General features: G+C 45.6%; 4 non-coding genes across 4 annotated transcripts; 1 reads left to right on the top strand and 3 right to left on the bottom strand.

Annotated features, from left to right (window-relative positions):
- Window positions 1–1,484: 1,484 nt before the first annotated feature.
- trnal-aag (transfer RNA leucine (anticodon AAG)) lies at window positions 1,485–1,567 on the bottom strand. The gene has a single exon. It is a non-coding gene; the product is annotated as a tRNA-Leu (tRNA).
- An 8,434-nt stretch (window positions 1,568–10,001) lies between these two features.
- Window positions 10,002–10,073, bottom strand: trnam-cau (transfer RNA methionine (anticodon CAU)). Its single transcript has one exon. It is a non-coding gene; the product is annotated as a tRNA-Met (tRNA).
- A 9,964-nt stretch (window positions 10,074–20,037) lies between these two features.
- Window positions 20,038–20,110, bottom strand: trnak-cuu (transfer RNA lysine (anticodon CUU)). Its single transcript has one exon. It is a non-coding gene; the product is annotated as a tRNA-Lys (tRNA).
- Window positions 20,111–20,952: 842 nt separating this feature from the next.
- trnas-uga (transfer RNA serine (anticodon UGA)) lies at window positions 20,953–21,021 on the top strand. The gene has a single exon. It is a non-coding gene; the product is annotated as a tRNA-Ser (tRNA).
- Window positions 21,022–26,253: the final 5,232 nt, after the last annotated feature.

Here is a 26,253-nt window from a genome sequence, read left to right as displayed (position 1 = left end):
ATTATCTTCCCTTATTCTTGCCTCCCTATGCCAATTTGCACGTGGCTCGGGCAGTAATCCGGAGATTATGACCCTTGAGAACCTGTTTTTTAATTTGAATCCTAGCTCTTTATAATCTCTAAACAGGTCCTCTTTTCTAGACTTTCCTATGTTGTTGGTATCGACATGGACCACAACAACTGGGTCCGCCCCCTCCCTCACCCGTATCCTTTGAAGCCGGTCAGAGATGCCCCGCACCCTAGCACCGGGCAGGCAACTTATAATGTGGGACCCTTTATCCTGCTCACAAAGGATACTATCTATCCCCCTGATAATAGAATCCCCTACAACTACAACTTGCCTATTTACTCCCTCCCCTTGAATAGCCTGCTGAACCATGGTGCCTTGGTCAGCTGACTCATCCTTCCTGCAGCCCTGTTCGCCATTCACACAGGGAGCAAGTGCCTCATACCTGTTGGACAGGGTCAAGTGCTGAGGCTCCTGAGTTCCTGACTGCTGCTTCCCGTTACCTGCCTGACTTGCAGTCGCACCGTGCTGTCCCTGGCCACCGGCAGGATTTAAACTACTCCTGTCATGAACTGGGCTTCTGCCTTTCGGGTCATGCTGTACGAATTCAAGCAGGAATCCCATGTCCTGAGCTCACCGCTTGCCCATTGAATGTGAGGTATTGGATCTTCCTGGGGTTGAATATTGCGTGGAGGAAAAGTTAACGTCTGAAGTGGGATTCGAACCCACGCCTCCAGAAAAGACTGAGACCTTAGCGCAGCGCCTGCGACCGCTCGGCCACCCTGCCACGTTGCGACAAAATGTGTGCTCCGTGCACAAATCTATTTAAATTCTATCTTCATTGTCTTTACATTCCAAGCTTGATGTGATTTTAATATTTTTGAACCACAGCAGAGTCTTGTGTCTGAGTGCCATCCTTCTCCAAGCCGGTGGTGTTTAAGAAAATTCTCATTGCTGCATTGAACAGTTTTCTCTAATCAAGAAAGTCCGAACTGCCGCCTTACTGTTCCTCACACGAAGTATTGAGAGTGTAAGATATGAGTGGAGTGAAGGATCCAATTGGAGAGTTGCATTCTGGCGACTCGAATCACTCTCCATTGCTGCTGCTTTCACAGACAAGTAGCCGAAGAACCCTTAAGTGTCCAAACAGCAGGAAGTTCATCCAGTAAAGGCGGCAGAATAGGTTTCTAGGAGAGGTCAACTGAGACACCTCGACATTCGAACCAGCCAGACTATTTACAACAAGAGAAGAGAAATGTTACCCGGCGTCCTGCGATCAATATTATTTCCTCAACCAGGCTCACAGAGCAGATCATCCAGTCATGGACTGGGCTTCTGTCTGTTGGGCCTTGCTTTGAGAATGTGAGCAGCAATCTCATGTCTTTACGCCACCGCTTCCCAATTGAATCGGAGGTATTGGATCTTCCTGGTGTTGAACGCTTAGCTGGAAACACGTAACCTCGTGGAGGAAAAGTTAATGTCAGAAGTGGGATTCGAACACACGCCTCCAGAGGAGACTGCAACCTTAACGCAGCGCCTTCGACCGCTCGGCCATCCCGACGCGCTGCGATCAAAGATATGCTCCATGGGCAAATCGATTTTAATTCAATTTTCATCTTCATTTCATTTCAAACTAGATGAGGTTTTACTATTTTTGAACGCCAGCCAGACTCTTGTATCTGAGTGCCATCCTTCTCCAAGACGCTGTGTGTTAAGGAGCTCTCATTTCTGCATTGATCAGTTTGCTCCAATCTACAAAGTCCGTACCACCACTTGCCCATTGAATGTGAGGTATTCGATCTTCCTGGGGTTGAACATTTCGTGGAGGAAAAGTTAATGTCAAAAGTGCGATTCGAACCCACGCTTCTAGAGAAGACTGCGACCTTAACGCAGCGCCACAGCCACTCGGCCATCCTGACGCGCTGGCGTCAAAACTACGTTCCGTGTACAAATCGACTTAAATTCTATCTTCATCGTCATTTCATTTCAAACAAGATATGCTTTCGCTACTTTTGAACCCCACCCAATGTCCTGTATCTGAGTGCCATCCTTGTCCAAACTGCTGGGGGTTAAGGAGCTTCTCATTGCCGCATTCATCAGTTTGCTCCAATCAACAAGGACCAAAGTCCCGCTCAACCTGTTCCTCGCACGACGGTATTGAATGTCTAAGATCTGAGAGACGTGAAGTATCCAATTGGAGAGTTGCATTCTGGCGACTGCAATCTCTCTCCACAGCTGCTCCCTGTGCTGGTTTCAGAGACATGGAGCCGAACAACCCCTCCAGTGTCCAAACAGGTGAACGGTCATCCAGTCGAGGCGCCAGGTGAGTGTTCTGGGAGAAGTCAACTTAGTCACATCGACTGCAGTGTGGGTAGCTGAAGAACAGGTGTCCAAGACCGGATCAGACTGAAAGCAAAACTTTGATACCAATAAAGAAAATCGCAGATGTGCTGCTGACCAATAGCAACTTGTTTCCGTTTGGTGTGAGTGAGAACACGAATAGCAGAGGATGGTTTCAATCCATCGACTTCTGGGTTATGGGCCCAGCACGCTTCCGCTGCGCCACTCTGCTCGTGGTTGACTCTCTTCGGGGTCGGACTTGAGGCAAGATTTGAAGAAATCAGTAACAGCGTGATTAATGTTCCCAGAGAGTGAAACTTCCGTCACGAACTTCATTCTATGAAGGTGATTCCAGTCACTCCCCACTTTCCCATCAGAATAACGTCACAGAATCAATCACATCACCTTCACAGAACAACCATTCAGCACGAAAATAAATTATCTGAACTATGCTGACCAGTATTAGTGTGTTCAAAAGTGTGTTCCTGTTGAAAGAAAAAATAAGGAAGTGAATAGTTGTGTGGCTACCGCAAGGCAGTAATGTTGTAGCTCCTGGTTTAAGGAGCAGAGTGCGCAGTGGAAGCGTGCTGGGCCATTAGCCAGAGGTAGAGGAATCGAGGCTATTCTCTGCTATTTACATTCTCCCTCACACCAAAAGTTAACATAACGCAGATTCATGTTTGCTTTGCAGCAAATACCTATCAGAAACTTTTTGCAGTCTCATCCTGACATTAGTCCCAGGAATGAAGGAGGCAGCATGGCACATTACAACATTGTAAAGCTCACACATAGGGAACCACAGAGAAAATTCTTTAAAGTCTCAGACGGTCTGACAGCATCTGAAGGGAGAGAAAAGAGCAAACGTTTCGAGTCCAGGTGACCCTTTGTCAAAGCTGGACGGAAACGTTATCGAGCAGTACCCCACAGAGGGGCAATATAGATATAGAACGATATCCAGTAATAACTCACAGGGGGCCAACAAGGAAATAAAGCTTTATCGAGCAATGAATCACAATAGAAACAGATTTCCCATTTTCCCTCTCGGACGGATGTGAACAATCCAACCAGCCAGACTACTTACAAGAAATGAAGACGAATTTGTCCCGGAGTCCTGGGATCAATATTCATTCCTCAACCAGTTTACTGAAGCAAGTTATAGAGTCATTAACTGCGCTTTTGCCTGTGGAGTCTTGCTGTGCGTATTTAAGCGGAATCTGATGCCCTGAGGCCAATGTTTTTCCACTGAAAGGGAGCTATTGGATCTTCCTGGAAAAATTTAACCTCGTGGAGGAAAAGTCAAAATCAGGGGTGTGAGTGGAACCCACGCCTCCAGAAGAGACTGCGACCTGAACGTAGCTCCTTAGCCGCTCGGCCATCCTGATGCGCTCGCGTCAAATTTAAGATCCGTGCACAAATCGACTTAAATTCTATCTTCATCGTCATTTCCTTTCAAACAAGATATGCTTTTCCTAATTTTGAACCCCAGGCAGTCCTGTATCTGAGTGCCATCGTTGTCCAAACTGCTGGGGGTTAAGGAGCTTCTCATTGCTGCATTCATCAGTTTGCTCCAATCAACAAGGACCAAATTCCCGCTCAACCTGTTCCTCGCACGACGGTATTGAATGTCTAAGATCTGAGAGACGTGAAGTATCCAATTGGAGAGTTGCATTCTGGCGACTGCAATATCTCTCCTAAGCTGCTCCCTGTGCTGGTTTCAGAGACATGGAGCCGAACAACCCCTCCAGTGTCCAAACAGGTGAACGGTCACCCAGTAGAGGCGCCAGAAGAGTGTTCTGGGAGAAGTCAACTTAGTCACATCGACTGCAGTGTGGGTAGCTGAAGAACAGGTGTCCAAGACCGGATCAGACTGAAAGCAAAACTTTGATACCAATAAAGAAAATCGCAGATGTGCTGCTGACCAATAGCAACTTGTTTCCGTTTGGTGTGAGTGAGAATATAAATAGCAGAGGATGGTTCCGATCCATCGACCTCTGGGTTATGGGCCCAGCACGCTTCCGCTGCGCCACTCTGCTCGTGGTTAACGCTCTTCGGCGTCGGTCTTGAGGCAAAGTTTGAAGAAATCAATAACAACGTGAACAACGTTCCCAAAGAGGTGAAACTTTGTTCCCGAACGTCATTCTATGAAGGTGATTCCAGTCACTCCCACTTTCCCATCAGAACAACGTCACAGAAGAAATCACATCACCTTCACAGAACAACCACTGAGCACGAAGGTAAATTAACTGAAATATGCTGACCAGAATCAGTGTGCTAAAAAGTGTGTTCTTGTTGAAAGAATAAATGAGGAAGTGAATAGTTGTGTGGCTACCGCAGGGCAGTAATGTTGTGTCTCCTGGTTTAAGGAGCAGAGTGCCGCAGCGGAAGCGTGCTGGGTTATTAGCCTGAGGTCGAGGATTCGAGGCTGTTCTCTGCTATTTACATTCTCCCTCACACCAAAAGTAAACATAACACACGTTCCTGTTTGCTTTGAAGCAAATACCTATCAGAATGTTTCTTGCAGTCTCATCCCGACATTAGTCCCATGAATGAAGAAGACATAAGAACATAAGAACTAGGAACAGGAGTAGGCCATCTGGCCCCTCGAGCCGGCTCCGCCATTTAATGAGATCATGGCTGATCTTTGTGGACTCAGCTCCACTCTCCGGCCCGTTCACCATATCCCCGAATCCCTTTATTCTTTAGAAAGGCATTAATCTTTTTCTTAAAAACGTTTAAAGAAGGAGCCTCAACTGCTTCACTGGGCAAGGAATTCCAGAGATTCACAACCCTTTGGGTGACGAAGTTCCTCCTACACTCCGTCCCAAATCTACCTCCCCTTATTTTGAGGCTATGCCCCCTGATTCTGCTTTCCCCGACCAGTGGAAACAACCTGCCCGCATCTATCCTATCTATTCCCTTCATAATTTTATATGTCTCAATAAGATCCCCCCCCGCATCCTTCTAAACTCCAATGAGTACAGTCCCAGTCTGCTCAACCTCGCGTCATAATCTAATCGCCTCAACTCTGGGATCAACCTAGTGAATCTCCTCTGCAGTCCCTCCAGTGCCAATATGTCCTTTCTCAGGTAAGGAGACCAAAACTGAACACAATACTCCAGATGCGGCCTCACCAACACCCTATACAATTGCAGCATAAACTCACTAGTCTTGAACTCCATCTCTCTAGCAATGAAAGACAAAACTCGATTAGCCTTCTTAATCACCTGTTGCACCTGCACACCAACTTTTTGCGACTCGTGCACCAGCACACCCAGGTCCCTCTCCACAGCAGCATGTTTTAACATCTTACCGTTTAAATAATAATCCATTCTGCTGTTATTCCTCCCAAAATGGATAGCCTCAGACTTGGCAACATTGAACTCCATCTGCCAGACCCTATCCCATTCACCTAACGTATCCAAATCCTTCTACAGACTTCCGGTATTCTCTGCACTTTTTGCTTTACCACTCATCTTAGTGTCGTCTGCAGATTTTGACACATTGCACTTGGTCCCCAACTCCAAATAGTCTATGTAAATTGTGAATAACTGCGGGCCCAACGCTGATCCTTGAGGGACCCCACTAGTTACAGGTTGCCAACCAGAGAAACACCCCTTTGATCCCCACTCTCTGCTTTCTGTTAGTTAACCAATCCTCTACCCATGCTACCACTTTACCCTCAATGCCATGTATCTTTAGTTTATGCAGCAACCTTTTGTGCGGCACCTTGTCAAAAGCTTTCTGGAAATCCAGATATACCACATCCATTGGCTCCCCGTTATCTACTGCACTGGTAACGTCCTCAAAAAATTCTTCCAAATTAGTCAGACACGAACTATCCTTTGCGAACCCATGCTGCGTCTGCCCAATGGGACAATTTCCCTCCAGGTGCCCCGCTATTTCATCCTTAATGATAGATTCCACCATTTTCCCTACAACCGAAGTTAAGCTTACCGGCCTATAATTACCCGCTTCCTGCCGACCTCCTTTTTTAACCAGTGGTGTCACGTTTGCTACTTTCCAATCCTCTGGGACCACCCCAGAGTCTAGTGAATTTTGGTAAATTAGCACTAGTGCGTTTACAATTTCCCTAGCCATCTCTTTTAACACTCTGGGATGCAGCCCATCAGGGCCAGGAGACTTGTCTACCTTTAGCCCCATTAGCTTGCCCAATACTGCCTCCTTAGTGATTACAATCATCTCAAAGGTCCTCACCAATCATATCTTTATTTCCATCAGTCACTGGCATGTTATTTGTATCCTCCACTGTGAAGATTGACCCAAAAAACCTGTTCAGCTCCTCAGCCATTTCCCCATCTCCTATTATTAAATGTCCCTTCTTGTCTTCCAAAGGACCAATATTTACCTTAGCCACTCTTTTTTGTCTTATATATTTGTAGAAGCTGTTACTATCTGCTTTTATGTTCTCAGCCAGTTTACTTTCATAGTCTACCTTACTCTTCTTTATGCCTTTTTTTAGTAGTTTTCTGTTGTCCCCTAAAGACTTCCCAGTCCTCTAGTCTCCCACTAATTTTTGACACTTTGTATGTTTTTCCTTCAATTTGATACTCTCCCTCACCTCCTTAGATACCCACGGTCGATTTTTCCCCTTTCTACCGTCTTTCTTTTTTGTCGGTATGAACCTTTTCGAAACACTGTGAAAGATCGCTCGGAAGGTTCTCCACTGTTCCTCAACTGCTTCACCATGAAGTCTTTGCTCCCAGTCTACCTTAGCTAGTTCTTCTCTCATCCCATTGTAATCGCCTTTGTTTAAGCACAAAACACTAGTGTTTGATTTTACCTTGTCATCCTCCAACTGTATTTTAATTTCCACCATATTCTGGTCGCTCCTTCCAAGAGGATCCCGAACTATGAGATCATTAATCAATCCTGCCTCATTACACAGGACCAGATCTAGGACCGCTTGTTCCCTTGTAGGTTCTATTACATACTGTTCCAGGAAATTATCCCGGGCACATTCTATAAACTCCTCCTCAAGGCTGCCTTTACCAACCTGGTTAAACCAATCGATATGCAGATTAAAATCTCCCATGATAACCGCTGTACCATTTCTACATGCATCTGTTATTTCTTTGCTTATTGCCTTCCCTACCATCCTGTTACTATTTGGTGGCCTATAGACTACTCCTATCAGAGCCCTTTTCGCCTTACTATTCCTGATTTCCACCCAAATTGATTCAACCTTGTCCGCCATAGCACAAATATCATCTCTTACGATTGCCCGGACGCCATCCTTAAACAACAACGCTACACCACCGCCCTTACCGTCCATTCTATCCTTTCGTATAGTCTGAATCCCTTGAATATTTAACTCCCAGTCGTCACCATCTTTTAACCATGTTTCAGGAATGGCCACTAAATCATAGTCATTCACGATGATTGGCGCCATCAACTCATTTACCTTATTTCGTATACTCCGAGCATTCAGGTAAAGTACACTTATGCTGTTTCTTACGTCTTTGTTATGAATCCTAACACCTTGATCAGTAACTTTTCGCAATTTATTTTTCCTCTTACCATTTCTCCCATTTTTCCTTGTCTTTGAACCCATATCTCTACATAATAACCTGTCACGTAACCTGCTGCCTTAATCTCCATTAACCATCATACTGTCCATAGCTTTACATTTCCCTTCCCCCCAACTTGCTAGTTGAAAGTCCTTGTGACCAACCTATTTATCCTATTCGCTAGAACACTGGTCCCAGAATGGTTCAGGTGAAGTCCGTCCCAACGGTACAGGTCCCTCCTGCCCTATTACTGATGCCAATGCCCCATGAAATGGAATCCCTCTTTACCGCACCACTCCTTTAGTGCGGGAAACTTCTCTAATTTTCTCAACCCTATGCCAATTGGCACGTGGCTCGGGTAGTAATCCAGAGATTATAACCCTGGAAGACCTGTTCTTTAATTTAGTCCCTAGTGTTTGATAATCCCCAAACAGGTGCTCTTTCCTAGTCTTACCTATGTTGTTAGTCCCCACGTGGACCACAACAACTGGATCCTCCCCCTCCCTCTCCAAAATCATTTCAAGCCGATCAGAGATGTCCCTCACCCTGGCATCGGGCAGGCAACATACCATGTGGGACTCTCGATCTGGCTTACAAAGGATGACATCAATCCCGCTAATTATAGAATCCCCTACAACTACCACTTGTCTTTTTGCTCGCCACTCTTGAATGGCTTCCTGTACCACGGTGCAGTGGTCAGTCAACGCATCCTCCCTACAGCCCTCTTCCTCATCCACACAGGGAGTAAGTACCTCCTGCCCGTTGGACAAGGTCAAGGGCAGAGGCTCCTCAACTCCTAAACTCAGGATCCTCCTACATGCCTCCCTTGCAGTCACACCACTCTGTCCCTGACCACTGTCCGAATTAACAGTACTTATTCTACCGGGTGTGACTGCCTCCTGAAACAAAGCGTCCAGCATGAAACATTGCAACATTGTAAAGCTCACACAGAGGGAACCACGGAGAAAATGTTTTAAAGTCTCAGCAGGTCTGAAAGCATCTGCAGGGAGAGAAAAGAGCTAACGTTTCGAGTCCACGTGACAATTTGTCAAAGCTGCACGGGAAACGTTATCCAGTAGTACCCCATAGAGGGGCAATATTGATATATAACGATATCCAGTCATACCTCACAGTGGGGCAATAAGAAAATAAAGCTTATCGAGCAATAAATCACAATAGAAACCGAGTTCCCAACTTCCCCTCTCGGACGCATGTGAACAATCCAACCAGCCACACTATTTATAAGTTGAGAAGACGAATTTTACCCGGGGTCCTGAGATCAATATGAATTCCTCAACCAGAGTCACTGAAGCAGGTTATCGAGTCATTAACTGGGCTTTTGCCTGTGGGGTCTTGCTGTGCATATTTAAGCAGGAATCTCATGACCTCAGGCCAACGCTTTTCCAATGAAATTCCTGAGGTTGAAAATCTTGCTGGAGAAATTAAATCTCGTGGAGGAAAAGTCAATATCAGGAGTGGGATTCTAACCCACGTCTCCAAAAGCGACTGCGAGCTGAACGCAGCATTCTAGACCGCCTGGCCATCCTGATGCGTCGTCGTCAAAACTAAGCTCCGTGCACAAATCGACTTAAATTCAATCTTCATCGTCGTTTCATTTCAAACAAGACATACGTTTCCTCCTTTTGAACCCCAGCCAGAGTCCTGTATCTGAGTGCCATCCTTCCCCAAGCCGCTAGGGGTTAAGCAGCTTCTCATTGCTGCATTGATCAGTTGCTCCGATCAACAAGGACCGAATTCCAGCTCTATCCGTTCCTCACACGAAGGCACTGAGAGTCTATGATCGGAGCGACGTGAAGTATCCAACTGGAGAGTTGAATCCTGACGACGGGAATTTCTCTCCACAGCTGCTTCCGGTGCTGCTTGCACAGACAAGTCGCCGAGAGAAATCCTCCAGTGTCCAAACAGGTGAACGTTCATCCAGTAGAGGGAGAAGAGTGTTCTGGGAGAAGTCAGCTTAGTCACCTCGCTGCACTGTGGGTCGCTGAAGAACAGGTATCAAGGAGCGGATCAGACTGAAAGCAAAACTTTGATACGAATAAAGAAAAAGGCAGATGTGTTGCTGACAAATAGCGACTTGTTTGCTTTTGGTGTGAATTAGAAAATAAATAGCAGAGAATGGTTTCGATCCATTGACCTCTGGGTTATGGGCCCAGCACGCTGCCGCTGCGCCACTCTGCTCGTGGTTGACTCTTTGCGGGGTCAGACTTGAGGTAAAGTTTGAAGAAATCAGTAACAACGTGATCAATGTTCCCAGAGCGGTGAATCTGTCGCGCCGAACTTCATTCTATGAAGGTGATTGCAGTCATTCCCCACTTTCCCATCAGAACAACGTCACAGAAGAAATCACGTCACCTTCACAGAACAACCATTCAGCACGAAACTGAATTATCTGAACCATGCTGACCAGAATCAGTGTGCTCAAACGTGTATTCTTGTTGAAAGAAAAAATGAGGAAGTGAATAGTTGTGTGGCTGCCGCAGGGCAGTAATGACGTACCTCCTGGTTTAAGGAGCAGAGTGCGGTAGGGAAACCGTGCTGGGCCATTACCCTGAGGACGAGGAATCGAGGCTGTTCTCTTCTATTTACATTCTCCCTCGCACCAAAAGTAAACAGAACTCACGTTCCTGTTTGCTTTGCAGCAAATACCTATCAGAAATTTCTTGCAGTCTCATCCCGACATTAGTCCCAAGAATGAAGGAGACAGCATGACACAGTGCAACATTGTAAAGCTCACACATAGGGAACCACGGAGAAAATGCTTTAAAGTCTCAGCAGGCCTGGCAGCATCTGCAGGGAGAGAAAAGAGCTAACGTTTCTAGTCCACGTGACAATTTGTCAAAGCTGCACGGGAAACGTTATCCAGTAGTACTCCACAGAGGGGCAATATAGATATATAACGATATCCAGTAATACCTCACAGTGAGGCAATAAGGAAATAAGGTTTATCGAGCAATAAATCACAATAGAAACCGAGTTCCCAACTTCCCCTCTCGGACGCATGTGAACAATCCAACCAGCCACACTATTTATAAGTTGAGAAGACGAATTTTACACGGGGTCCTGGGATCAATATGAATTCCTCAACCAGAGTCACTGAAGCAGATTATCGAGTCATTAACTGGGCTTTTGCCTGTGGGGTCTTGCTGTGCGTATTTAAGCAGGAATCCCATGACCTCAGGCCAACGCTTGTCCAATGATCTTCCTGAGGTTGAAAATCTGTCTGGAGAAATTAAATCTCGTGCAGGAAAAGTGAATATCAGGAGAGAGATTCTAACCCACGTCTCCAAAAGAGACAGCGAGCTGAACGCAGCATCTTAGACCGCCTGGCCATCCTGATGCGTCGTCGTCAAAACTAAGCTCCGTGCACAAATTGACTTAAATTCAATCTTCATCGTCGTTTCATTTCAAACAAGACATGCGTTTCCTCCTTTTGAACCCCAGCCAGAGTCCTGTATCCGAGTGCTCCAAATATGGCCTTACCAAAGTTTTGTACAGCTGCATCATCACCACACGGCTCTTAAATGCAACCCCTCTGTTAATGAACGCTAGCACACCATTGGCCTTCTCCACAGCTCTATCCACTTGAGTGGCAACTTTCAAACATCTATGAACATAGCCCCCAATATCTCTCTGCTCCTCCAAATTGCCAAGAACCCTACCGTTAACCCATTATTACGCATTCATATTTGTCCTTCCAAAATGGACAACCTCACACTTTTCAGGATTAAACTCCATCTGCCACTTCTCAGCCCAGCTCTGCATCCTATCTATGTCTCTTTGCAACCGACAATAGCCCTCCTCACTATCCACAGCTCCACCAATCTTCGTATCGTCTGCAAATTTACTGACCCACCCTTCAATTCCCTCATCCAAGTCATTATTGAAAATCACAAACAGCAGAGGACCCAGAACTGATCCCTGCGGTACGCCACTGGTAACTGGGATCCAGGCTGAATATTTGCTATCCATCACCACTCTCTGACTTCTATCGGTTAGCCAGTTCGTTACCTAACAGGCCAAATGTCCCACTATCCCATGCCTCCTTACTTTCTGCATAAGCCTACCATGGGGATCATTATCAAATGCCTTAGTAAAATCCATGTACACTACATCCACTTCTTTACCTTCATCCACATGCTTCATCACCTCCTCAAAGAATTCAATAAGACTTGTTAGGCAAGACCTACCTCTCACAAATCCATGCTGACTATCCCTAATCAAGCAGTGTCTTTCTAGATACTCAGAAATCCTATCGCTCAGTGCCCTTTCCATTACTTTGCCTACCACCGAAGTAAGACTGACTGGACTGTAATTTCCAGGGTTATCCCTATTCCCTTTTTTGAACAGGAGAACGACATTCGCCACTCCCCAATCCCCTGGTACAACCCCTGCTGACAGTAAGGACGAAAAGATCATTGCCGACGGCTCTGCAATTTCATCTCTTGCTTCCCATAGAATTCTTGTATATATTCCGTCAGGCCCGGAGGACTTGTCTATCCCCAACTTTTACAAAATGCCCAACGCATCTTCCTTCCTAACAAGTATTTCCTCGAGCTTACTGTTTCACACTATCCTCTCCAACAATGTGGCCCCTCTCATTTGTAAATACTGAAGAAAAGAACTCGTTCAAGACCTCTCCTATCTCTTCAGACACAATACACAATCTCCCGCTACTGTCCTTCATCGGACCTACCCTCGCTCTAGTCATTCTCATATTTCTCACATATGTGTAAAAGGCCTTGGGATTTACCTGGATCCTACCCGCCAAAGATTTTCCTTGCCCTCTCTTAGCTCTCCGAATCCCTTTCTTCAGTTCCCTCCTGGTTATCTTGTATCCCTCCAGCGCCCTGATTGAAACTTGTTTCCTCAGCCTTACAGATGTCTCCTTCTTCCTCTTAACAAGACATTCAACCTCTCTTGTCAACCATGGTTCCCTCACTCGACCATCTCTTCCCTGCCTGACAGGGACATACATATCAAGGACACGTAGTACCTATTCCTTGAACAAGTTTCACATTTCACTTGTGTCCTTCCCTGCCAGCCTATGTTCCCAACTTATGCACTTCAATGCTTGCCTGACAACATCGTATTTACCCTTCCCCCAATTGTAAACCTTGCCCTGTTGCACGCACCTAACCCTCTCCATTACTAAAGTGAAAGTCACAGAATTGTGGTCACTATCTCCAAAATGCTCCCCCACTAACAAATCTATCGCTTGCCTTGGTTCATTACCAAGTACCAAATCCAATATGGCCTCCCCACTGGTCGGACAATCTACATACTGTGTTGGAAAAGCTTCCTGGACACACTGCACAAACTGTGGAGAAGATACTGCGTGATAGGATCTATTCACATTTGGAAGAAAATAGACTTATCAGTGATAGGCAGCATGGTTTTGTGCAGGGAAGGTCATAACTTAGAAACCTAATAGAATTCTTTGAGGAAGTGACAACGTTAATTGATGAGGGAAGGGCTGTAGATGTCATATACATGGACTTCAGTAAGGCGTTTGATAAAGTTTCCCATGGCAGGTTGCTGGAAAAAGTGAAGTCGTATGGGGTTCAGGCTGTACTAGCTAGATGGATAAAGAACTGGCTGGGCAACAGCAGACAGAGAGTAGTGGTGGAAGGGAGTGTCTCAAAACGGAGAAAGGTGACTAGTGGTGTTCCACAGGGATCCGTGCTCGGAGCACTGTTGTTTGTGATATACAGAAATGATCTGGACGAAGGAATAGGTGGTTTGATTAGCAAGTTTGCAGATGATATTAAGATTGGTGGAGTTGCAGATACCGTGGAGGACTGTCAGAGAATACCGGGAAATATAAATAGATTGGAGAGTTGGGCAGAGAAATGGCAGGTGGAGTTCAATCCAGGCAAATGCGAGGTGATGCATTTTGGAAGATCTAATTCAAGAGCGGACTTTACGGTCAATGGAAGAGTCCTGGGGAAAATTGATGTACAGAGAGATCTGGGAGTTCAGGTCCATTGTACCCTGAAGGTGGCAACGCAGGTCGATAGAGTGGTCAAAAAAGCATACAGCATGCTTGCCTTCATCGGACGGGGTATTGAGTACAAGAGTCGGCAGGTCATGTTACAGTTGTCTAGAACTTTGGTCAGGCCACAGTTGGAATACTGCGTGCAGTTCTGGTCGCCACATTACCAGAAGGATGTGGATGATTTAGAGATGGTGCAGAGGAGGTTCACCAGGATGTTGCCTGGTATGGAGGGTGCTAGCTATGAAGGAAGGTTGAGTAGATTAGGATTGTTTTCATTGGAAAGACGGAGGTTGAAGGGGGACCTGATTGAGGTCTACAAAATTATGAGAGGTATATACAGGGTGGATAGCAACAAGCTTTTTCCAAGAATGGGGGTGTCAATTACAAGGGGTCACGATTTCAAGGTGAGAGGTGGAAAGTTTAAGGGAGGTGTGCGTGGAAAGTATTTTACGCAGAGGGTGGTGGGTGCCTGGAACGCTTTGCCAGCGGAGCTGGTAGAGGCGGGCACGATAGCGTCATTTAAGATGCATCTAGACAGATATATGAATGGGCGGGGAACAGAGGGAAGTAGATCCTTGGAAAATAGGCGACAGGTTTTGGTGAAGGATCTGGATCGGCGCAGGCTGGGAGGGCCGAAGGGCCTGTTCCTGTGCTGTAATTTTCTTTGCTCTTTGTTCTTTGTAAAGAGTTTCCACTCAATGTTTGGGAAGTTGAAGTCACCCATGACTACTACCCTGTGATTTCTGCACCTTTCCAAAATCTGTTTCCCAATCTGTTCCTCCACATCTCTGCTAATATTTGGGCCCACAGAAAACTCCCAACAAGGTGACCGCTCCTTTCGTATTTCTGACTTCAACCCATACTACCTCAGTAGGCAGATCCTCCTCGAAATGTCTGTCTGCAGCTGTTATACTATCTCTAATTAGCAATGACACCCCCCCCCACCACCTCTTTTACCACCCTCCCTAATCGTATTGAAACTTCTATAACCAGGGACCTCCAACAACCATTTCTGCCCCTCTTCTATCGAAGTTTCTGTGATGGCCACCACATCGTAGTCCCACGTACCGATCCATGCCTTAAGTTCACCCACCTTATTCCTGATGCTTCTTGCGTTGAGGTATACACACTTCAACCCATCTCCGTGCCTGCAAGTACTCTCCTTTGTCAGTGTTACCTTCCCCACTGCCTCATTACACGCTTTGGCGTTCTGAATATCGGCTACCTCAGTTGCTGGACTACAAATCCGGTTCCCATTCCCCTGCCAAATTAGTTTATACCCTCCCGAAGATTACTAGAAAACCTCCCTCCCAGGATATTGGTGCCCCTCTGGTTCAGATGCAACCCATCCTGCTTGTACAGGTCCCACCTCCCCCAGAATGCACTCCAATTATCCAAATACCTGAAGCCCTCCCTCCTACACCATCCCTGCAGCCACGTGTTTAACTGCACTCTCTCCCTATTCCTAGCCTCGCTATCACGTGGCACCGGCAACAAACCAGAGATGACAACTCTGTCTGTTCTGGCTTTTAACTTCCAGCCTAACTCCGTTTATTACCTCCACACCTTTTTTCCTACCTACCTCGTTGATAGCAATGTGCACCACGACTTCTGGCTGCTCACTCTCCCCCTTAAGGATCCTGAAGACACGATACGAGACATCCCTGGCACAGGCACCCGGAAGGCAGCATACCTTCTGGGAGTCTCGCTCGCGACCACAGAATCTCCTATCTATTCCCTTAACCATTGAATCTCCTATTACGATTACTTTTCTCTTCTCCCCCTTCCCTTCTGAGCCCCAGACCCAGACTCAGTGCCAGAGAGCTGGCCGCTAAGGCCTTCCCCCGGTAGGTCACCCCCCCCCCCCCCCTCAACAGCATCCAAAACGGTATACTTGTTTTGAAGAGGAACGGCCACGAGGGATCCCTGCACTGTCTGCCTGTTTGTTTTCGTTCCCCTGACTGTAATCCAGCTACTCTTGTCCTGTACCTTGGGTGTGCTTACCTCCCTGTAACTATTCTCTATAACCCCCTCTGCCTCGTGGATGATCCGAAGTTCATCCAGCTCCAGCTCCAGTTCCCTAACACGGTCTCTGAGGAGCTAGAGTTGGGTGCACTTCCCTCAGGTACAGTCAGCGTGGACACCGTATCCCTCACCACCCACATCCTACAGGATGAGCATGTAACTGCCCTAGCCTCCAACCCTTCTTACCTTACAGAATATAGCTGCCCTGTGGATCAACTGGACTTCCGGCCTCTGACTCTGCTCCCAGTCAGCTGCACACTCTATAAACTCCTGGTTCCGTTCTCGCTCTTTGCTGAAATGAAATTAAAGGAGCACCTTACTAACTTCTCACCTAACTCCCTCAGTCACCAAACACTCACTGTAGCAGTCAAATGCACCAAATTCATCACTCAGAGGAAACAAAGTGTGCACTGTAGCTGGATCACTTTTATACTGTGAATCTAGCCTCTGGAGACTGGCCTAATCCAATTAGCTAATTAATAAGCTCCAGCTGCAAGTACCGACAAGTAGAACCTTTGTTTAAAGCTTGATGAAAATTCACCTTCTCAACCAAACAGGAACTTTTAAGTTAATTAACTAAATAAAAGAAAGACTAGACTTTAGATCAAAATTAACCCTTATACACCCTCAGTCACGAAACTCTCACTATAGCACGCAAATGCACCAAATTCAGAACTCAGTGAAGAACGCCTCCAGTGGACAAACAGGAGGAACTTCATTCAGTGGAGGCAGCAGAGGAGGATTCTGGAAGAGGTCAACTGAGTCACCTCGACTGTACTGTGGGCAGCCGAAGAACAGGTGTCAAGGAGCGGTTAAGCGCCAAACACGTCCCTCCCTACTTTTCCTCAAAACTGCTCCCGCGTTCAGTCAATGGCACCATATCGATCGCACAGATGTTAAAAAGTGCTTTGCAGGGTTCGTCCGGGATTGGAACCCGGGACCTCTGGCATTTTATCGCAGCAGAATTGCCTACGTGAGAATCGCCAAAGCGAGAATCATACCCTTAGACAAACGAGCCACCTGGTGATCAACGTCCCGCTGAAACAATCTTACCATTACTTCCCAACCGAAGCTTATTTTATTAAGTCAATGGGCTTCTTAATTCCTGTTGAATTTGGTTTGGTTGTTAAAGTAAAATCCAAATAAACTATTTTTTGTCCCTTGCTTATCTAATTGGGATCGTTGGGACAATTTGGTTCTTTCTGGTTTGTTGGCCTCCACTGCGAACAGAACAATAGACACACGGGACCAATCTTTATAAATAGGAGCGTCGAGCACATTCTTCATAATGCAGATTCTTCATAAAATCCTGAAAGAGAATTGGAAAATGTTGGATTACTCGGCTGGTCTGGCAACATCTGTGGAGAGAGAAAGAGAGTTACAGTTCCGAGTCAAGTATGACCCTGCTTCTCATACTCTGTTTCCCTCTCTACAGATGCTGCCAGGCCTGCTGGGATTTTCCAGCACTTTCTGTTTTTATCACGGGACTACCGCCAGCTCTCGGCGACCAACGTGGACACGGTGGGCAAAATGGATTTCGCCTGATCTGTAACTATTCAATGATTCTCTAAACGAGAGTGTAAGATCTGATCAAACTGAAGTATCCAATTGGAGAGTTGCATCCTGGAGATTGGAATCTGTCTCCACAGCTGGTTCCGGTGCTGTTTTCACAGACAAGTAACCGAAGAATCCCTCCAGTGGACAAACATGAGGAAATTCATCCAGTGGAAGCGGCAGAGGAGGATTCTGGACGAGGTCAACTGGGTCACCTCGACTGGACTGTTGGCAGCCGAAGAACTGGCGTGAAGAAGTGGTTAAGCTCTAAACATGACCCTCGCTCCCTCCCTCCCTTTCCTCCAAACTACTCCCGAGTTCATTCAATGGCACCATATCGATCGTACAGATTTTAAAAAGTTATTTGCACAGTCCGCAATCTGAACCCGGGATCTCTCTCATTTTATGGCAGCAGAAGATCCTAAGCGAGAATCATACCACTAGACCAACGAGCCAGCCGGTGGTCAGCGTGCCGTTGACACCATTTTACCATTACCTCCCAAGCAAAATTCATTGTATCAACTCAATGGGCTTCTTAATTCCTGTTCAATTTGGTTTGGTTGTTAAAGTAAAATCGAAAGAAACTCTTTTTTGTCCCTTGCTTTTCTTATCGGGGTCATTGGGTCAATTTGGTTCTTTCTGGTTTGTTGGCCTCCGCTGCGAACAGAACAATAGACATCCGGGACCAATCTTTATAAATAGAAGCGTCGAGCACAAGGGCAATGCCGCTATGGAGATTCTTCATAAAATCCTGAAAGAGAAATATAAAATGTTGGATAACTCGGCTGGTCTGGCAAAATCTGTGGAGAGAGAAAGTTACAGTTCCGAGTCCAGTATGACACTGCCTCCCATTCTCGGTTTCCCTCTCAGTCAATGTCTGGTACTGTATTTGAGGGTGGGATTCAGTCTCTATCAGACATTGGTACTGAATGTCAGTGTGGAAATCTTTCTGTATTTATCAATCACAATTCTTGTTTGGGAAACGTGAGATGAATACGTAACATCAGCATGGCTGTAACAGATAGAGAAAGTCACACAGAAAGAGACTATCAGGATACACACAGTGACACACAGAAAAGGTGCAGTGCAAACCAGCAAGATACTGAGATGGAGAAATTGGGTATTTAGGAAAATGTGTTTTCTGCTGCACACAGAGAGGCCCTGTTTGTAAATGTATATCCTGCTGTGTAACCGTGCTCTCTGATGTGTAACTGAGCTCTCAGCTGTGTAACTGAGCTCTCTGCTATGTGACTGTTCTCTCTGTCGTGGAACAATGACTCTGCCGGTGACAGATCTGCACTGCACTGCACTAATTGGAGGGCTGTGACCAGTGGTGTTCCACAGGGATCAGTGCTGGGACCTTTGCTCTTTGTAGTATATATAAATGATTTGGAGGAAAATGTAACTGATCTGTTTAGTAAGTTTGCAGACGACACAATGGTTGGTGGAATTGTGGATAGCGATGAAGAATGTCAGAGGATACAGCAGGATTTAGATTGTTTGGAGACTTGGACGGAGAGATGGCAGATGGAGTTTAATCCGGACAAATGTGAGGTAATGCATTTTGGAAGGTCTAATGCAGGTAGGGAATATACAGTGAATGGTAGAACCCTCAAGAGTATTGAAAGTCAAAGAGATCTAGGAGTACAGGTCTACAGGTCATTGAAAGGGGCAACACAGGTGGAGAAGGTAGTCAAGAAGGCATACGGCATGCTTGCCTTCATTGGCCGGGGCATTGAGTATAAGAATTGGCAAGTCATGTTGCAGCTGCATAGAACGTTAGTTAGGCCACACTTGGAGTATAGTGTTCAATTCTGGTCGCCACACTACCAGAAGGATGTGGAGGCTTTAGTGATGGTGCAGAAAAGATTTACCAGAATGTTGCCTGGTGTGGAGGGCATTAGCTATGAGGAGCGGTTGAATAAACTCGGTTTGTTCTCACTGGAACGAAGGAGGTTGAGGGGAGACCTGATAGAGGTCTATAAAATTATGAGGGGCACAGACAGAGTGGATAGTCAGAGGCTTTTCCCCAGTGTCGAGGGGTCAATTACTGGGTTTAAGGTGAGAGGGGCAAGGTTTAGAGTAGATGTACGAGGCAAGTTTTTTACGCAGAGGGTAGTGGGTGCCTGGTACTCGCTCCCGGAGGAGGTGGTGGAAGCAGGGACGATAGTGACATTTAAGGGGCATCTTGACAAATACATGAATAGGATGGGAATAGAGGGATACGGACCCAAGAAGTGTAGAAGACTGTTGTTTAATCGGGCAGCATGGTCGGCACGGGTTCAGAGGGCCGAAGGGCCTGTTCCTGTGCTGTACATTTCTTTGTTCTTTGGTTGTGTCAAATCATTCCCTGTTGTGTCAATGTGTTCCCGGTTGTGGAAATCGATCCGTCTGAAGCAGAACCTTTCTGCGCCATTACGGAGACGAAATTTCAATTCCAGATTTATTTAATCTTGTCACCAAAGGTTAGTTCACACCCCTGGATTCCCAGTCAAGCGACATAACCTTGTGTTTTTGTTATGAAGACAGTTAATTCAGCATGAATATTTTAAGATACGAATATGGAAACGCCCAACATGGGGCTCGAACCCACGACCCTGAAATTAAGAGTACCATGCTCTACCGACTGAGCTAGCCGGGATGGTGCTGCATTATCTATTAAACCTCTTCTTGCAGAGTAGCGGAGGTGCTCATTCGGAGGGTCAGTGTTGACTCGTTGGGTCGAATGGCCTCCTTCTGCGCTGGACATTTTACGATTCGATGATACAAGGAGGTTGATGCGGTGGAGTCCTTCTGCCATACTGCCCACTCCTGACACCATGTAGAAATGCTGGTCTCTCAATGACTGGCGACCAAGGTCTTGTAATAAAAAATAATTAAATTAATAATTGAGCAGCCCCTCCTGGCTTGTGCTCTGACCGCGATCCGGGGAGAACTGCTCGAATCCAGACACGTGATCATGTTAGTTGCCTCATCAGGTCATCACGTGACCATTCGGCCTGTACAGGTCTCCTTCTGTGCCGTAATTTCTAGATTCCATCATTTTTATTTTCTTCCAGACTGGGAAGTGTGGTCCTGTTCCATTTGAATTTCTAATATATTTCCAATGTAACTGATGTTGTTACACAAACTATTAAATCAGTGGAATTGTGCGTTTAGGGAGTTGAGATTTTCGAGTCTCTCAAGGCTTCTCTCCAAATCCAATGGCCATTTTCCACGAAGTATCAACCCCTCCTCACATAAACACTATTAGAACATAGAAAATACAGCACAGAACAGGCCCTTCGGCCCACGATGTTGTGCCGAACCTTTTTCCTAGATTAATCATAGATTATACAGTGCAGAAGGAGGCCATTCGGCCCACCGTGTCTGCACCGGCCGACTATTGGTCGCTTGAATGGAATAACTTCCTGGAGTGATTCCAGGCTGGTTTTAGAATGTATTCCATCGACCAAATAACTAATGAATGACACATTGAACGCAGCTGCGATGGCCGAGTGGTTAAGGCGTTGGACTTGAAATCCAATGGGGTTTCGAATCCTGCTCGCAGCGACTGTGTTTCGAAATGTTTGTTCAACTCGCCGCACAAGCCGCTGACTCGAAAATTCATACGTTTTCCGATGGTTTGTAAATAAGCTGTTTGAACGTTAATCAAGTTCAGTCAGTTATTAACAGATGAATATTCAGATGAATAAGGAACTCACACCCAAAACAGCAATCAGTAAATAATAATATGTCCTTCAACGTTCGGAAGGAGAAGCAGCAACGGCAGCGAATGGAAACGTGGTTTGGTTTCATTCAGCTGAATGTATTTCTGGGTAAAAAGATCGTGGCAGAAATGGAACATTTTTTAAAAATATTTTCTTGTTCTCTTTCCTTTGTCTCCATCTGTTTCTTTGTTTCTTTCTCTCTCCCTCACTCATTGTTTTTGTGCTTCTCCGGGGACTGATTGGATACAGCGAAACTCAGCCCCATCTCATTCCAACTCTTTTGGACCAACACGTCCTGGTGATGGACGGTCCTGAATCAGTGGAAGAATCGACAAACTATTCCATTCTTGGCTCTGTGAGAAGTTCCATTCCTGGTTGTGAGGTGGCTCTGAGATAAAGGGATCGAGAGAGAAAGAGGTGACTGCAGTCTGACTCTTACTCTGAAAACCAGTTAGTGCGCCCTTGTACAAAGTGGATGTGTCTGAGAACAGGAGGAAAGCAGATCATGGGTCTGTGATTGATTTTATTGAGCAGGACCTTGAAAAGTGATGCAATCTTCTAACCAGTCAGCGCCTGTCTGAGAACTGGCAAGGAAGTAAGGCTGTTATTGAAACGGTTGATCTTGAATTAGTTTAGGCAAACCGATTATTTATGAGGTGTTGGTATATTGTTTTCAGAGACACTGTCATACTTTCTTAAAATATGATTTGTGCTTGTTTTTGTTTTGTTCAATAATTTGGGGAATCTATTTGGAGCGGATGCAGTTGGTTAATATCTGTGCCGCTTGCTTGTCCAGCTGCCCGTGCAACAGCAGCTCCATTCCTGTCGAGATCTGTGGACACAAACAGGATATCCAAACTATTGCGCACTGCTGCCATCTCCTGGTTGAACGCGAGTTGTAGAACACGGTAACGCTGTATTCGTAACACATTTCAATTGGTGCAAAAGAACATTAACATGGTTAAATATTATCATTGTAGTAATCATCTTGAAATCCCCAGATATCTGATTTCTGACTGAGCTGCCCAGCTCTACCCGACCTATGGGAATATGAAAGATTCCCATTACAGCCATATTGGTTACAAGAATATAGAATCCCTGAATTAATACATTCACCCGCTTCATTGTTTGTGTATTCGTTCTATAAATACAGAGGGGGCAACATTGCCCAGGGACAGGTGGTGGTATCGTGGTGACTGTCCCAGCATTTGACCCAGATTCAGTTCCTGCCCATCACAGTGGTGAATTATTTAATTAGATACCGCAGGTCAGGACAGAAAAGGAGTGGACACTCCTCAAATAAAATTCACCAATTGTTTTCATCATCCATGGGTTCCTTATGTAATAACCAGCATCAATTTGTTTTGAGTGGAAACTTAGTTTAAATAAACGAACAATCTTCAACATTAATAACTAAGTTCTCAGTCTGCAACAATAGTAAATAGGTGGGTTAAACGGGTCAAAAATACGAGCCACGCAAAGTTCCGTTTACAAAATAAGCTTAAAACACTCCTAGTGGCTGAATAAATTAACCACTAAGTAAGTTACATAATTAATACCAGTAAAAAGTTATTACTGAAACAGGAAGAAAAGGGCAGCATCAGGGCACAAGGACAAGGTAATGTCTCAGACCAGAGTAAGAGTCCAATGTAATGACACACAGAACATCATAAATATATTGCATAAATACATTTATTGTGGACTGGTGCCATCTCCTGGCTGAGCGGGAGCCGTGTGACACAGACACTTTCATTCAGGAGCGTTTTAAATTGGAGTGAAATGCACACAAACAACACGAATTTCTTTCTGCTCACTGTGCCAGTTATAGTGATCTGTATTAAACAGCAGGAGCGGGATCCGCAGTCTTCACCTTGTTTTAAAATAATTTAGAGTACCCAATTAATTTTTCCCAATTAAGGGGCAATTTAGCGTGGCCAATCCACCTAGCTTGCACATCTTTGGATTCTGGGGGATAAACCCACGCAAACACGGGAGAATGTGCAAACTTCACACGGACAGTGACCCAGAGCCGGGATCGAATCTGGTACCTCGGCGCCGTGAGGCAGTAGTGCTGACCACTGTGCCGCCATGCTGCCCTCGCAGTTTCGTTGTTGAAATAAAATCAAAAGAAACAATTTTTGTCCCTTGCTTTTCGTACTGGGATCATTGGGTAAATTGGGTTATTTTTGGTTTGTTGGCCTCCACTGCGAACAGAATAAAACACATACGGGACCAGTCTTTGCCGTTGCTGAGTAAGCACTGTGCAATGGTCACTATGAACGATTCTGTCATGAAGCTGCTCCTCAAGTATTCTCTTTCTCAATCTGCTGAAGGCTGAGCTGACACATTGGAGGTTAGGGCGAATCCTATCTGCTGGATCTGCCTTTTTCCAGTGGTGGCTTCCGGTCATGGAAAACGGTCCACATTTTCCACGATCTCGCCATTTTATTCTGTGTGCCATTTCTATGTGAGTGTTGACAACATAATTCAGCTCTTGGTATTCACCATGATTCAGGGACAGCACGGTAGAATAGTGGTTAGCACTGTGGCTTCACAGCGCCGGGTCTCATGTTCGATTCCCACTTGGATCACTGTCTGTGTTCTCCCTGTGTCTGCGTGTGTTCCCTCCGGGTCTCCGGTTTCCTACCACACTCCAAAGATGTGCAGTTTAGGTGGATTGGCCATGCTAAATTACCCTTAGGTTAGATGGGGTTGCTGGGATACGGGGAAAGGGTGGACGCGTGGGCTTCAGTGGGGTGCTATTTGAAGAGCCTGTGCAGATTCCATGGTACGAATGGCCACCTCTGCACTGTAAATTCTATGATTCTATATTCCCTTAAAAAATGCATCATGAATGAATGAATGAAAATCGCTTATTGTCACAAGTAGGCTTCAAATTAAGTTACTGTGAAAAGCCCCTAGTCGCTACATTCCTGCGCCTGTTCGGGGAGGCTGGTACGGGAATTGAACCGTGCTGCCTTGGTCTGCTTTAAAAGCCAGCGATTTACCCCAGTGTGCTAAACCAGCCCTTGTCTGGTTTCTAGTCTAAACCAGTCATCTCACACGTCTCCAGACTGAAAATCATCTTTCGTCGTTTGAAGTTCTAGACTGTCCACGTATCAGTTCAGAACATTTCCAAGTTTGTACCATCATCAAACTTTGAAACTGTTCCCTCTACACCATGATCTAGCACATTATTATATACCAGGGAAAGCAAATATTCCAGTAGGAACCCATGTCGAACACTACAAAACTTCTTCCAGTCCGAAAACTCTCTAATGGCCATTATATTCTGTTTGTGATTATTCAACCACATTTATATCCATATTGCTACTGTCCCTTTTATTCCAGGAGCTACACATTTCGCTAATTCTGTGCAGTTTTGGTTTCCTTATTTAGGTAAATACGGTTCAGAGGAGGTTTCCTCGATTGGTCCGGGAATGAGCGGGTTTTCTAATGAGGAAAGGTTAGACAGACTGCACTTGTTTCCAATGGAGATGTGAAGAGTGACAGTTGATTTGATTGAAGTACATCAGATCTTGAATGGTCTTGGCAAGGTGGACGTGGAAAGGATGTCACTGCTTGAGGTTAACTACTGGGCAGTTAAAAACAAGGATGTCGCCCTTTTCGGATGGAGATGTGGAAATTTCTCACTCCCAGAGTTGTGCGACTTTGGAACTCTGCCTCAGAAGGCGGCGGAAGCGGGACATTGATTATTTTTAAGGCGGAGATTCAGCAAATAAATCAAAGGTTTATTGGGGATACATACAAACATTGCATTCAGCCAACTACCTGGATGCGCAAGCGTTCGTTTGTTTTTCTTGATATCTGAGGATAAATTCAGAGTCCTCCACCATGGTGAAACGGTCTTTAAATGTCGCGTTCGTTTCTTCGCGTGTTCTGTATTGACACATTCTCTGGAGCTCAAACTTGCTCCCGATTTCAGTCAATGACAACACATGGATCGCACTGATTAAACATAAACAGGACTCGTCCGGGATTTGAACCCGGGACCTCTCGCATTTTACCGTTAACGGAAATCCCTAAGCGAGAATCATACCCCAAGACCAACGAGCCAACCGACAGGCAAACGTCACTCAAACCAACTTATCATTGCGTCCCGAAGCCTATCGTATCAGCTCAATGCGCTTTTTAATTCCTGTTCAATTTTGTTTCGTTGTTGAAATAAAATCAAAAGAAACAATTTTTGTCCCTTGCTTTTCGTACTGGGATCATTGGGTAAATTGGGTTATTTTTGGTTTGTTGGCCTCCACTGCGAACAGAATAAAACACATACGGGACCAGTCTTTGCCGTTGCTGAGTAAGCACTGTGCAATGGTCACTCCGAACGATTCTGTCATGAAGCTGCTCTTCAAGTATTCTCTTTCTCAATCTGCTGAAGGCTGAGCTGACACATTGGAGGTGAGGGCGAATCCTATCTGCTGGAACTGCTTTTTTCCAGTGGTGGCTTCCGGTCATGGAAAACGGTCCACATTTTCCACGATCTCGCCATTTTATTCTGTGTGCCATTTCTATGTGAGTGTTGACAACATAATTCAGCTCTTGGTATTCACCATGATTCAGTCAGTGGTGGTCTGTGGAAAGTAGGAGTCAGTCTGTGGAGCTCTGTCTCCCATAGTCTTGACGTTCAGAGTGACCATTACACAGTCCTTGTGGCGACAAGGTCCCATTTGCACATTGAGGATTCGCACCATCCCGTTATTTGACACTACCACCCTGCTACGTGCGATCAATTTTGAAATACAATTGCTGCATATTTCAGTCCCTGACACTATATGGCAGAGTCAGATTCATTCCATATTTGTAATATACCAATCATTCTTCGGCTTGTTACAGATCTTCTGCAACAATCTGTCTTTGGGATTCAGTGAAATCGCTTTGCGAGAGTCTCTGGGACTGTATGAGAGTCTGTCATTCATTTAATATCTTTCATACTCTGAAAATCTGTGTGAAGGTGGAACTAAATCTGTAATGATCAATCTCTAATATTGTTATTGAGTGGATAAAATCATTATGTTGTTTGCCAGTTTCCGTTAAAACGTCTGCATATCAG

This window comes from Scyliorhinus torazame, chromosome 24 (genome assembly GCF_047496885.1).
Source record: "Scyliorhinus torazame isolate Kashiwa2021f chromosome 24, sScyTor2.1, whole genome shotgun sequence".
NCBI classification, from domain to species: Eukaryota; Metazoa; Chordata; class Chondrichthyes; order Carcharhiniformes; family Scyliorhinidae; genus Scyliorhinus; species Scyliorhinus torazame.
The sequence above is the reverse complement of the archived record's forward strand: the minus strand, read 5'-3'. Positions and strand labels throughout refer to the sequence as shown.